Below are 14,307 nucleotides of genomic sequence, written 5' to 3'. Positions count from 1 at the left end.
GCCATTGTGTATCGAAACATGTCTTATAGCATTGCAAGACGTCATGAACCCTTTGTTACGAATTTGACATTTATATGGTTTTCGCCAGTATAACTCAACAAATGTATTTTCAAGTGCCCTTGAGTACGATATCGCTTTTCACAAACGTCACAGCAATACGTTTTTTCACCAGTGTGAGTTCGTGTGTAAGATTTCAATTCTCGCAATGTCCGATTTATAATAAATCCTGAGGCAAGATAAACATTTAAAAAGGCTTCACCAGAAATACCGAACAGCATTATAAGCGGTTGATCGGTTAAATTGTTTCGTTTTTGTGATATGAAGGTCTTGGTGAGTTGTTTTTTTAATTTACGGTGAGAATGGGCAAGACTTGACACTTGACAATTACATTCACAATAAACGAATTCGTGTTATAAATGTAACAAATTTGTCTTAAGAGTTTACACTAGTATTGAAAATGTTTTTGTTGTGAATAAGCCACGTATTTAAGATAACCTTTTATTTTGTAATTTGAGAAACGTATCTCGTTGCTTAAATAGTTAGTTGATGCAAGGTGTAAGAAAAAATATGATACAGAGATTGCATGGTGTAAGAACTATCAGAGATAAAAATGCAGAAAAGAATTGTTGCAGGTTCGATAAAATACAATAGCGCGATAGAATGAAAATAACTCACAAGGCAAGATAAGAAACATTGAAATAGCTACAGCTGAAACACCCAACAGCATTATAAGTGGTTGAGGGGTAGAATTGTTCCGTTTTGTGATATGAAGGTCTTAGGGAGTTTTTTTTAAGTAGGCTACTGGTTAGAGAATGGACAGCTCAGCCTTTTGTAAATCAATGGTCTCCGCCAGTGGCTGTTCTTGAGTAATGTGAAACCACAAAGTGCTTGGGGAAGTAGTGAAACCAATGTTTTATGATATTAGATCAGGGTTCGGCAACATTTTAGGGGATGCTTGTAAATTTAGTTGTTTCAATTACCGTGCGTGTCAACATTTTTGTGAGTAAGAGTGGTTGGTGCAATCTCAACTTAATCTTAATCAGAAAATACACAGATTCGTGCATGTAGGCTGGATTTTAAGACACTTGCATTTTAACATACACGAAACCAGCAATGCAACAGTTCAACTTAAATCGTTTGCGGTCCATGAACAACCTTTGCTTGTCATGCCAACAGTGATTGAGATAAATATTTGTGAACTACAGTTTTAACATGATACGTTAACAGATTTTTTTCTCACCGTTTGTAGGCTAATTATTAGAAGTACTTCGAGCAGTTTTTTTTCTGTCTTACAGAAACAATAAGTCTAAGCAAAAAAACATTATTTTGACGTTGAAGTAACTGTGGTAAATGACGGATACAATGGACAAAAGCCAAAAAGAATTGCCTTTTCGATGTAAAACTTGTGGCCAAAGGTTTCAAACATTCATGTCTCTACGAAAGCATGATTCAAGAATGCACAACAGCAGCAAGACAATTCATCGTTGTAAAGTCTGTGAAAAATGTTTCGTAACCCTTCGTGAGCTGAAACGGCATACTGCTAGTCACAATGGTGATAAACAGTATAAATGTGATTTTTGCGAAAAACGATTCGTTCATCCCTCAAATGCAAAGAAACACATGTTGATTCATTCTGAAGAAAAGCCTCATCGGTGCGATGTTTGTGAAAAGCAATATCGGACATTGCAAGAGTTGAAATCTCATGCCCGGACTCACACAGACGAAAAATCACATCGCTGTGACATGTGTGAAAAGCAATTTTCGGCTATGGTTTACCTAAAAAGACATTTGTTGAGTCACACTGGTGAAAAACCATACAAATGTAAATTCTGTGAAAAAAGATTCAGCTTTAACGGCAATGCTTTAAGACATATGTCGATGCACACTGGCGAAAAACGCTATATTTGCGAAGTTTGTGAAAAAACGTTTCGGACTTCTACCAATTTGAGGCAACATATGGTTGTGCATTCAGATGAGAAACCTCACAAATGTAAGTTTTGTGAGAAAAGTTTCAACCTCCTAAACAACGCAAAAAGACACATGGAACTCCACACCAACAAGAAAACTCACAGATGTAATGTTTGCGAAAAAGTGTTCAAAACAGCAAGAGAAGTGAAGCTTCATGCAGTTGTACATGAAGACAATATACCTTTTCAGTGTGAGATTTGCAAGAAAAGATTTCGGAGAGCCGGTAACTTAAAACAGCACTTGGTTATTCACCGAGACTAAAGTCATTGCAATACTGTACTACAAACTGAATGACTTTAATTAAACAATCTGTCTTACGGATTAAAAACATTATGTAATGTTTCTGTCGTATCTTACGGTCGGAAACTGCAATATTAAGAAATTTTCAAATTTTAAAAATTTGTTTGCAAAGGAAAATGCTCACCCTTTAATGTGAGTCCCTGCCACATAACGCTTGTAGTAATGGTGTAGCTGCAGCGCGTCTATCATCTATCCAGTATCCACCAATTGTGCACTCAAATTTGTCGCACTTTTTAACGTCTTGATGTTGGGCAGTTATTTCCGGCTTGGTGAATATTTTAGCGCAATTGTGCTGCTACGATATCGCCGGCAAAATATACTTAAATCAACTCAACGTTGTAAGCAGGTCTGATCGCAAGCCTTAAACTCGACCAAAACCCCAAAGGTTTTTCATCAAGTCCGAATCAGGCAAGAAATTGGTAAAATTGCGAGACATACGAGAAAGAGACTTCAATTAAATCTGTTATTATTTAACTTACTTATGCGCAAACCTAACTAAAAAAACGGTCCGAAATAAAACTACTAGCAGCAATACCTAAGATGTTGCAATGTGTTTGTGTTTTCAATGTTTAGCACGTGGTCATTGTTTTTATCTCGTACTACAGAAAAACCAAAATTATTACTTTGGCTCTTTCGTAAAATGTTGGAATACTTGAAGTCAATAAACTTCATCCAGCATTTCAGGGTACCGTTTTCGGCGCTGTTGTCAAATATCATTATTATATATGCGTCCTTGGACATAAAAACCACAAACAAAAACAGTTCACAACAGTAGTCTTTTTTGCGCTTTAATCGCCTCATCATTGCGCAGCAATTTGGATTCTTGGTGAATATTTTTGCGCAATTGTGTCGTATGATTTGTTTCTCCGTTAAAATAAACTCAACCCATCTCATGAATTATATTTTCTAGTCTGTGATTGGTGACAATCTAATAGAAACCATATCTTTTTTGGTAAAATCTCAAAAATACTGTTTTCTCGACATTTTGGGTCTTAGATTATGTCAGTTTCGTACAATCTTTCCTCAAATAAAAAAATGTAAAAGAAAGGAAATGTTTGGTGATAATAAATATTTTCTCATTTAGCAAATTGATCACGAAAACCTTTCACAGACTCATGTGAGTCCGCAGACTCGGAGTGAAAAATTCTGCTTCAGGTGAATTGGTCACGAACTCACGAAAACCTTTAACGGACTCATGTGAATTCGCTAAGTCGGGGTGAAAATTTCTGCTTTGTTTCGTAAAAAGTTTATTTAGGCGTAAACAAGCAGCATTTTAAACATCGAGCCAATACATACTACCATCCACACAAATAGGCCTGTAATGATTAACCTGTTGAAAAACAGAGCATGCATGCAAGAGCTACAGCCAAGACGACTTTGGAAAATAAGGCGTTTCTTGGACGCAGGGCAAGAATAGTTTTGTACAATTCCCAGCAAAACAATTCTTTCATACATCTCTAAATCTTGCTCTGAATAATTAAACCAATAGAAATCATCATCAATCATGTCTCGTCTGTAATCTGAACTTTACACGTTTTACATTGTAAAGGGCGAATTGATTTACTGAAACACTCCAGTTTGGTATACGGTATTCAGCAGAAGATGTCAAACGCATTCGTTATTGTTTATTGTGAACAGCAACGTGCTGTTTCAAGTCACCGGCTCTCCGAAATCTTTTCTCACAAATCTCACACTGAAAAAATGTATTGTCTTCATGCAAAACTGCATGATGTTCCACTTCTCTTGCTGTCTTGAACACTTTTTCGCTAACATTACATCCATGGGTCTTCTTGTTGGTGTGGAGTTTCATGTTACATTTGTGAGGTTTCTCATCTGAATGCATAACCATGTGTCTTGTAGCGTTGTAAGACGTCATAAACCTCTTATCTCAGCATTTACATTTGTATGGTTTTTCACCAGTGTGACTCAACGAATGTTTTTTCAAGTGCCCTTGAGTACGATATCGCTTTTCACAAATATCACACCGATACGGTTTTTCATCAGTGTGAGTTTGTGTTACATCTCCACGTTCAGTTACGCATGATTAACTTGTCTCATTATTCCCCTGCTATGACGTTCAATCGCCTTGTGCGTAACAGTAAAACTAGAAAGCCTTTGTCTGTATGTTGCAATGATTAGTTCATTTTACTGTACAACGTGGTCGAGTAAGGTGATTTATTACTGCATTAAATAAATTCGTTTGTGTTGCATTTTTAGAGACGAATAAGTCTACATTAAATATTGTGACGACTGACTAATTAATCTTCAAGTGAAGGCTGTTTACTGTGATTGTTGGTGAGTGTTGAATCATGACTTCGTAAATACCTCGATGTTTTAAACCTTTTGCCACATGTTTTGCACTCAAACTGCTTTTCTTCGATGTTTATAGCCATGTGGATTTTCGACATCTTCCCACGAAACACAAAATAAGTCAAACGTTTCAAATAGTTTTTGATAAAACTTACTGAGTCTGTAAAAAAGCAAAACTAATTCGTGAATTCCGATGTAGGCTTTGTCGACCCTGGACGATAGACAAACTTATTAACCTTCCTAATCTAACTCCGTTAATATATCCACTAATCGCTGATAAACTAGAACTGCACAACCCATACACGACTATAAAGTTCCCAAGTCTATAATTTGACATAAGCCGTACCGCGATAACAACGAGCGCTAAGTGCAGAGCACACACAAACCTATCCGATGATTACGAATTTACTAAGTTTAACTTTATAATGCTTGACTTACATAGCGTTAGGTCACGATACTATAAAATAGAGACGTACACTCTAAAAAAACTTCGCTCATTTCTTCTCCCCAGCGGGAGGCGGCGAGCGAAATTCCAGTCTTTCGTCTGGAAAGAAGTGAAATTTTCGCTCAAACCTTTTTTCGCGGCGAAACGAGAGAACCTTTCTCTCTTTTCAAAATCGCGCGTTCCGAAGTCGACAACGTGATTGGCTGGCGCAAGCGAGGGGAATGAAATTGAATTACGTCACAGTCACATCTATTGCGCAAAACTGCGGGAAAGTTTGGATGGCGCGAATTACCAAACCAGGCCAAGTTGGGCTGAGATATCACCATAGGCTAGCGTTGGCTGCGTTGCATACAAAGTGTCCAAAGCAGATATTTCACAGTTTGGCATTGAAGAGCCGCTTCTGTTTCTAAAGGATCAACAGTTAATTGACGATAGTATTGAGGAGAAAATGAGAAGTAAGTCGTTTTATTATCTTGTACTTATATATTGTGTATGTTTTTAGGATTTATTTTGTGGTCTTGTTTTTATTTAAAAATTTCCTGCATAAATGTACAATATTCATAAAACAAAACAATAAAGTTAATAAACATTGACAGTTCTAATGGTCCTTTCAAATGTGGATCTACTTGTAAAGACTGTAAGTGGTAAAGATTAGCCCGTGATGCAAGTATAATTGTTTTTTTAGCAAAACCAAAGCTTGTTCAAAGTTTTTTTTTCAGTAAGTTCCCAATCCCTGATATTTTCTGGATTATCATTTGCTGTGATTAAAACAGTATAGTTGTACAATATAAAACATCCCCACTAGCTCTGATGTTTTTACAGGCCGGCAACAACATTGCTGAATATGCCCTGAACAAGTCAAAAGTCAAACTCAGTCAGCCATTGTTGGTCGCCGTTGGACGAATATATGATCCAGACCAGTTTCCATTCTCTTAGTGCTGTGATGTAACAACTGTGTTGGTGTGTTCATTTGTGCCCAGAAAAATAAACCAGTGAACATATTGTGATGTTTTTAATGTGTATTTGCTTGAAAGGTGAGCAAAATAAGAACCAACCACACAGCACCTGCTTCTTTCAATAGCTCAAACCAATGAGTGAAATAAAGACCAAAAACCCTGCAAATTTAGTCTTTTATTCACTCAAATCAGTGAGTGAAGTTGTTCACTCGTTTAAAGTGAGCTTTTGTTTCACTCGCAGAATTTTTCGCTCAAATTTCGCTCATTTTTTTTAGAGTGTAGTTCTGAGCAGAGTACGTTTCCAAGTTAATTATATTCTAACCGTACCTTTTATTTGGTTGCATATAGCAATTGAAGAGTGTACCACGACGAAAGGCCGTTGATAGCTTCTCGGTAACACGCAAGGGAACGAAACAATTATAGCCGCAAGCCAGTTTATGACCAGTGGTGTGATTAGCAAAACTTGTTTTGTTAGATCAGTAACCGGTCACGAGTTTGTGTGGATATAAGGATAACTGGCCAAAAAAAGATACAACACAAAACGATCAAATATATATATATATATTTAAAAATATATATATATTTATACTTCTAGTTTAATATACACAATCATATGTTAGGTTTACTCACAATATTCCTTACCGTTAAAACTAGTTCATTTAATAACTTGTAGAAAACTCACCAAAAATTATTTTCCTCAAGTTGTCGAGTTTATTGAGACTTACTACTCTCCAAAAGTCAGCTTGTCAAGCATCTTCAAGGTTGATTTACAATTTAGCATTTTGTTCGCCAAGGCACGAGCGAAAACGGTGATCTTAGATGAAATTTTACTGGGTGTGTTTGACACCGATGAGAAAATGGTTCGTCTAAATATGGCCAGAATTCAAAGTAAGAATTCAGTTTGTGAGAATTTAATTATCGTAGAAGAAGACTGTCCCAGGCATGAAGCAAAAAAGAGATTTGTTCACTATCTTAAGGAAAAAGTTTTCCCCGATTTTGGAACCAACAAAGTTATGTCTTTATGTCTGGATGCAGGCCATCCTGCTTACCATGGACAAAGAGTGTGGAAAAAATTGAAAATTTACCACTTGTTTGAATCATTTGCTCGTGAGAATGGATGTGACTATATAGCAAGTTTGGCTGTCAGCGTTTATTTCCAGAAAATTCTTATCGAGGCCGGATTTTCAGTGAGACTGATAAGTAAGTTTGATAGTTGTTTGTTTAAACTCTAACAAAGGGATAATAGTATCATAATATACAAACTAATAAGCTCCACGTTATTAATTTCGGCATTGAGAATGTTCAGCACCCAGGTGTTGCTGCGCCGCGTTTGACCATTATCCACCAATTGTGCCTTTTACTGTTTTGCGCTCTATAACGTTTTAACGCAGCGCAGCGTTTTTCGACTCAGTATTTTTTTTATTGCAATAGTGTCGATATTTTTTTTCTTTTCTTTTACAAAGCAAAATAAGTTCAGCTCAAATGAAACAGTTATAGCACCTCTTCAGGTAAACCCTGTCAACTTGACCAGGTCAATTAAATCGTTGCGCTCAACGGATTTTGTTGCTTTACTTGAAAATACGTAAGATTTGCAGAAAGTTGGTGACGCGTAGAGTTTTAATCACCCAGGACGTGGACTTCCAGAAAATACGACGAACCTTTGTTTTGAAAGACACATTTAGTCTTGATGGAAGTTTGACCTTTTTAAATAGTTGTTTGTGCAACATTTTGGTTGTTTCATTCCGTATTATTCTATAGGTAAATGAGGTAAAATAATTTGCTTAACGTGAGCAACATTACAATTTCTTTAAAACAATGTCTAGTTTGTTTGGCATCACACAAGTATTGTAGCCCATAATAATAATAAAATAATAAAAGAAAAAAAAAGATTGATAACAATAGGCCACCATACACAAGTTAAAAAACATATTCATTTAAATATGCAACCTGGTGGACGAAACGTTCGTTCAGTATTTGCAATATGTTTTAACAACTCAGGTTTCTTTGCTGGCGCCACTTTCTAAAATCTTGTTCGATCAAACCACACCTAAGGTTAATGCATGCGCTGTCACCTTTACGTTAAAGCATGTATTCACTAGAAGAATTATTATACAGCAAGCTTTTTAAAAAATTGCTTATGTAATATGTAAATGTAATAATAATAATAATATAAATAATCATAAAAAAGGAGCATACATTAGCTGGTCGTGACCATGTTTAATTTCGTGCATCATTATAAAAAAATCGTTTCAAGTTCTGTAACATTTTTGTGTGCATCACGTGTTCAGTGGATATATAACCCGTCAAAAACTAATAATCTACCGAAATCGACAACATTCGATTCGACCGAAACCGAATCATCTATGACGTCACGCGAAGTCGAACGCTACGTGTTTGACATGAAAACATAAGTTTACCTACCAGGCAATTAGTGCAGAATGGTTGTGTTTCGTACTCATTTCAGTTCTGTGGAGTTCAACATTGTCTCAAGCATGGTTACCAACCCGACAATAAATTACTGATTAGTTGTCTGCAGTAGGGAAAACGATAATGTGATAAAAAAATTCATATTTGACAAGATTTCGCTGGTACTAAGCGGGAAACGTTTTACATGTGTGTTCATAAACGATGCGGTAATCGCAGCAAATTATTCGGCCGAAACCGAATCTTTGTAAAAGTGGCTGATTCGGCCGAATAAATTCGACAAACCGAATATTCGGTACGTTTCTACTGAGAACCCGAAGTCATGGCTTGGGAATTCCCCTTCAAATTCAACTTATCGTCTCGTGTTTAAACTTTTCAGAAAAACGTCTGATTTGGGTAAGTTTTAAAAAATAAGACTGGCCCCAACTGATTTATAGTTTACAACATTAATCCTTGCACTCGTCTACAAAAAATTTAATGACAAATGAAACACAACAGAGTAAAGAAAGGCATTTTACAGCAAAAACGTTTTTACGATAATAAATTCATAGTATCTCATATAAATCTAACCTAACATGCAAAATGGCAGCTGAAAGCAAAAGGCCATTCTTATATATGAGGGTACAACATTACAAATTTTCCAATTCACAGCAAAAACAATATTTTAAAACGTTTACACCAAAATATCGCAATCACATAGCATGACACATTTGCAATCAAACAAGATTGTAACATGTTTATCTGCACCTTTGTGCACAACCTACGATGTTTTGTTGAACAATACTTTGTTTTTCAAATAAAAATGTTGTGGTGATATCAATAATTAGTGGCAACAGGCAACCAATATTTTGCTTCTAAGTGCCAGCGTTTTGAAATCTTGTTTTTACAAATTTCATACTAAACAGACATTGCGGGCTTCTGTACATCTGTATGATATTCCATTCTCTTTCATTCTCAAATGTTTTTTACAAGCATTGACACTGTGGCTTGATGTGAATTTTCATGTGACGTTTTACAGCGTGTCGATATTTGAAACTTTTCTCGCAAAACTCGCATTTATGAGGTTTCTCATCTGAATGCACAACCATGTGTTGCCTCAAAATGCTAAAAGTCCGAAATGGTTTCTCACAAACCTTGCAAATGTGGCGTTTTTCGCCAGTGTGTATCGACATATGACGTTCTGCGCTGCAAGACGTCTTGAACCCCTTGTCACAAATTGGACATTTGTATGGTTTTTCACCAGTATGACTCAACAAATGTATTTTTAGGTGCCATCGACTACGATATTGCTTTTCACAAATGTCACAGCGATACGGTTTTTCACCAGTGTGAGTTCGTGTGTGAAGTTTCAATTCGGGCAAGGAGCGAAATTGCTTCTGACAGACATTGCACCGATGAGTTTTTTTTCCATAGTGTTTGACCAAATGCTGTTTTAGCTCACTGATAGTTGCAAAACCTTTTTCACAGACTTTACAGCGATGAATTTTCTTGCTGCTGTCGTGCATTCTTGAATCATGATTTCGTAAATACCTCGATGTTTTAAACCTTTTGCCACAAGTTTTGCACTCAAACAGTTTTACTTCCATGTTTATACCCATGTAAGTTTTTGACATCTTTCCACGAAACACAAAATTATTTAAACGTTTCAAATAGTTTTTGATAAAACTTACTGTGTCTGTAAAAAAGCAAAACTACTCCGTAAATTCCGACCCCTGACGATAGACAAACTTATTAACCTTCCTAATCTAACTCCGTTAATATATCCACTAATCGCAGATAACCTAGAACTGCGCAACCCATACACGACTATAAAGTTCCCAAGTCTATAATTTCACATAAGCCGTACCGCGATAACAACGTGCGCTAAGTGTAGCGCACACACAACCCTATACGATGATTACGAATTTACTAAGTTAAACTTTATAATGCTTGACTTACATAGCGTTTAAGTCACGATAGCTTACTATAAATTAGTTTTGGGACTTAGTTCTAAGCAGTGTACGTTTCCAAGTTAACTAGATTCTGAACCGTACCTTTCTTTTGGTTGCATATGGCAAATGAAGAGTGTACCAGGACGAAAAGCCGTTTATGACTTCTCGGTAACATGCAAGGGAACAAAACAAGCCGCAAGCCAGTTTATGACGGGTGGTGTGATTAGCAAAACTTGTTTTGTTAGATTCGTAACCGGTCACGAGTTTGTGTGGATAAAAGACATGATAATAACGGACCATATATATACAATACGAAAGAATTCAATAACTTTAAACAAATCTAAAATTTATAGTCCGTGTTCGAATAAACAAAAATGTATGTTAACATTAATCACAAAAATCATTACCGGTAAAACAAGTACATTTAACATGACTGACTGTTGGTCTTAACCTTTAGTATTAACAGATAAAAGAAGTCGCCTAAAAGTAGCTCTCAGGTTTTCGAAACCTTGTTTTTACAAATCTCATATGAAACAGGCATTTTGTTTTCCTTGATATCTACATGATGCTTAGCGTCTTGACTGCGGTATCACAAACATTGAATCTGTGGGATGGTATGGATTTTCATGTGACTTTTTGCATTGTTTTGTACCTTAGAACTTTTCTCGCAAAACTCGCATTTGTAGGGTTTCTCATCTGAATGCACAACCATATGTTGCCTCAATTCCTTTGAAGTTCGAAATGGTTTTACACAAACTTTACAAAAAAAAACGTTTTTTGCTAGTGTGTATCAACGTGTGACTTTTGGCGTTGCACGACGTCGTGAACCTCTTGTCACAAAGTCACAGCGATACGGTTTTTCACCAGTGTGAGTTCGTGTGTGACGTTTCAAGTCTTGCAAAGTGCGAAGTTGCTTTTCACATACATTGCACCGATGAGGTTTACCACCATAGTGACTGAGCAAATGCTTTTTTAGCTCACGAATAGTTACAAAACCTTTTTCACAGACTTTACAACGATGGATTTTCTTGCTGCTGTCGTGCATTCTTGAATCATGCTTACGTAAATACTCGTTTCAAATCTTTTACCACAAGTTTTGCACTCAAACTCTTTTTCTTCGATGTTTATACCCATGAGAATTTTTGACATCTTTCCACGAAACTTAAAGTTATTTTAAAGGTCCAAATAGTTTTTGATAAAACTTACTGTGCCTTGTTGCAAACAAAAAAGGTTGTAGTAGCAGTTTGCTTTAAGACTTAATATGGCAAGTTAAAATCACATAGTGGTAACGAAGTAGGCTACTGGTAAGTGAGTGTGCAGCCCAGTCATTTGTAAATTAATGTACATTGCCTGTTTTAATTTTTTCGCAACCACAAAATAAGCCAAGTACTGCCATGCAAGGAAATAATCACAGTCCCTGCCCCCAACTAGAACGTACAACACAGGAAAACCTAGAGGAAGTATTACAAAGTGTCGAATTTAAGTGTAGTGCTCAAATGGCCAAACCTTTCCACACAGTATTTAGTTAAGAAGCAAAGATGATGTTCTGAAAAAACAACACTTGTTTTAAGATAGGTCAATTAGAGTTCGGGAGCATGTTAGGGGATGCGTGCCAATTTACTTGTGGCAATGACCCTTACGTGTCAAATTTTTGTGAGCAATAGTGATCGGTGCAAGCTAAACTCTTTATTGATGAGAGAATGGACAGATTGATGCATGTAAGCCCAGTTTAAGGACACTTCCATTATAAGACACCAAAAACAAGCAATGTAACAGTTCAGTTAGATGGTTTGGCGTGCCATGAAAAACCTTCGCTTGTCATGCAAACGTTAATTGAAATAAATGATGAAATATGATATAAAGTTTTAACATGATACAACAAAGTAGCCTACGATTTCACAGTTTTTAGTCCATACGTTTGTCCGCATAAAAGAGAATAAATTCAACTCAAAATTGTTTTTTTCTGTCTTGCAGCAACGATAAGTCAAAGGAAAAAATATCATTTTGAACGTTTAAGGAACTGTCACACTTGAAAGGGTATAATGGACAAAAGCGAAAAAGATTTGCCTTTTCAGTGCAAAACATGTGGCAGAAGGTTTAAAACATTGAAATACTTACAGATGCATGATTCAAGAATGCATGACAGCAGCAAGAAAATCCATCGTTGTAAAATCTGTGAAAAAGGTTTTGTAACCCTTCGTACGCTGAAACTACATACTGCTAGTCACAATGGTGATAAACAGTTTAAATGCGATTTCTGTGAAAAACGATTCGTTCATCTCGGGAATGCAAAGACACACATGTTGATTCATTCTGAAGAAAAACCTCATCGGTGCGATGTTTGTGAAAAGCAATATCGGACATCGCAAGAGTTGAAATGTCACGCCCGGACTCACACAGACGTAAAATCACATCGCTGTGACATGTGTGAAAAGCAGTTTTCGGCCATGGTTTACCTAAAAAGACATTTGTTGAGTCACACTGGTGACAAACCATACAAATGTAAATTCTGTGAAAAAAGATTCAGCTTTAACGGCAATGCTTTAAGACATATGTCGATGCACACTGGCGAAAAACGGCATATCTGCGAAGTTTGTGAAAAACCATTTCGGACTTCAACCGATTTGAGGCAACATATGGTTGTGCATTCAGATGAGAAACCTCACAAATGTAAGTTTTGCGAGAAAAGTTTCAACCTCCTAAACAACGCAAAACGACACATGAAACTTCACACCAACAAGAAGACCTCTATGTAATGTTTGCGAAAAAGTGTTGGATACAGCAAGAGAAGTGAAACATCATTCAGTTTTACATGAAGACAAGAAACATTTTCAGTGTGACATTTGCAAGAAAAGATTTCGGAGAGCTTGGGACTTGAAACAGCAATAGGCTGTACACAAGACTAAAGTCATTGCAATACTGTACTCCAGAAATTTCTTCGCAAATAATATATTAAGTTGATTCATGTAAAATTTTACATAAAACTGACAAGTAGTTTGCGATGAAAAGTAAAAGGTCCATCCTAAGAGTATACACCAGCATTATAAGTATTTTTGTTCTGAAATAACTTGGGATTTGGATTTGAGAAACATACGAAAATTATCCGAGATAAAAATGCACAAGAGAAGTGTTGCCGAATTGATAAAACACAATAGATCAATAAAATGAAAATATGATAAAAAATAATGAAAAAAATTGAATGCTGAAATACCATAAAGCTTTTTCACGCAATTGAATTGTTTAGTTGTCGTATTAGGTCTTGGAGAGTTTTTACAATTTTTCTGCCATCGGTTGAGAACTATAAGTTTATTTCGCTTAGTGAAAGAAGCAAACATTGAAAATCGAAAGACCTATACTCTAGTTTAAAAGAGATACTGTTCAATAATTTTCTTTGCAGCCAATGACAATGTTTTGTTTTTGATCATTTTTCATTCTTACATACAGAATACAGTTGGATAAGTTCCAGTTTTTAGCATATCGACAACCTTATGGTTAGATGCATGTGCGTTGTTTGGTGACATCCGAAAGAGCCACGGTGAAACGAAAAACTGTACACTGGCAGTTCTTAAGTAATGCGGAGCCAGAAAATGCTTGTTGCTATGTAGGCCAAGTACTGCCAAGCAAGGAAATAATCACACTCGTTTCTCCCAATTAGAACGTACAACACAGGAAAACCTAGAGGAAGTATTACAAAGTGTCAAATTTAAGTGTAGTGCTCAAAGGGCAAAACCTTCCATACAGACCTTAGCAAAAACTGATATACTGAAAAAGGAACACGTGCTTTATCAGAATTAATCCAGGCTTCGGCAACATGGTGCGTTTTAACAGTTTAATTGTGAGTAATTAATAGTGGTTTGAGCAAGTTAACCTCAATACTATTCAGAAAATAGACAGATTTGTGCATGTAGGCTGGATTTTAGGACACTTGTATCATAACACGCTAAAAGCAAGGAATGTAACTGTTCAATCTAAT

General features: G+C 36.2%; 1 long non-coding RNA gene and 2 pseudogenes across 1 annotated transcript; all 3 read left to right on the top strand.

Moving 5' to 3' along the window:
- Window positions 1-1,388: 1,388 nt before the first annotated feature.
- Window positions 1,389-3,168, top strand: LOC145212316 (uncharacterized; annotated as a pseudogene).
- Window positions 3,169-5,095: 1,927 nt separating this feature from the next.
- LOC145212317 (uncharacterized) lies at window positions 5,096-6,030 on the top strand. Its single transcript, XR_013856672.1, has 2 exons — window positions 5,096-5,478; window positions 5,846-6,030. It is a non-coding gene; the product is annotated as an uncharacterized LOC145212317 (long non-coding RNA).
- A 6,337-nt stretch (window positions 6,031-12,367) lies between these two features.
- LOC145212313 (uncharacterized) lies at window positions 12,368-14,009 on the top strand (annotated as a pseudogene).
- The last annotated feature ends 298 nt before the right edge of the window (window positions 14,010-14,307 follow it).

The sequence above is a fragment of the Phallusia mammillata genome, chromosome 2 (assembly GCF_965637545.1).
Source record: "Phallusia mammillata chromosome 2, kaPhaMamm4.hap1.1, whole genome shotgun sequence".
Lineage (NCBI taxonomy): Eukaryota > Metazoa > Chordata > Ascidiacea > Phlebobranchia > Ascidiidae > Phallusia > Phallusia mammillata.
Note: the sequence above shows the minus strand (reverse complement) of the source record. Positions and strands in the feature narration are given on the sequence as shown.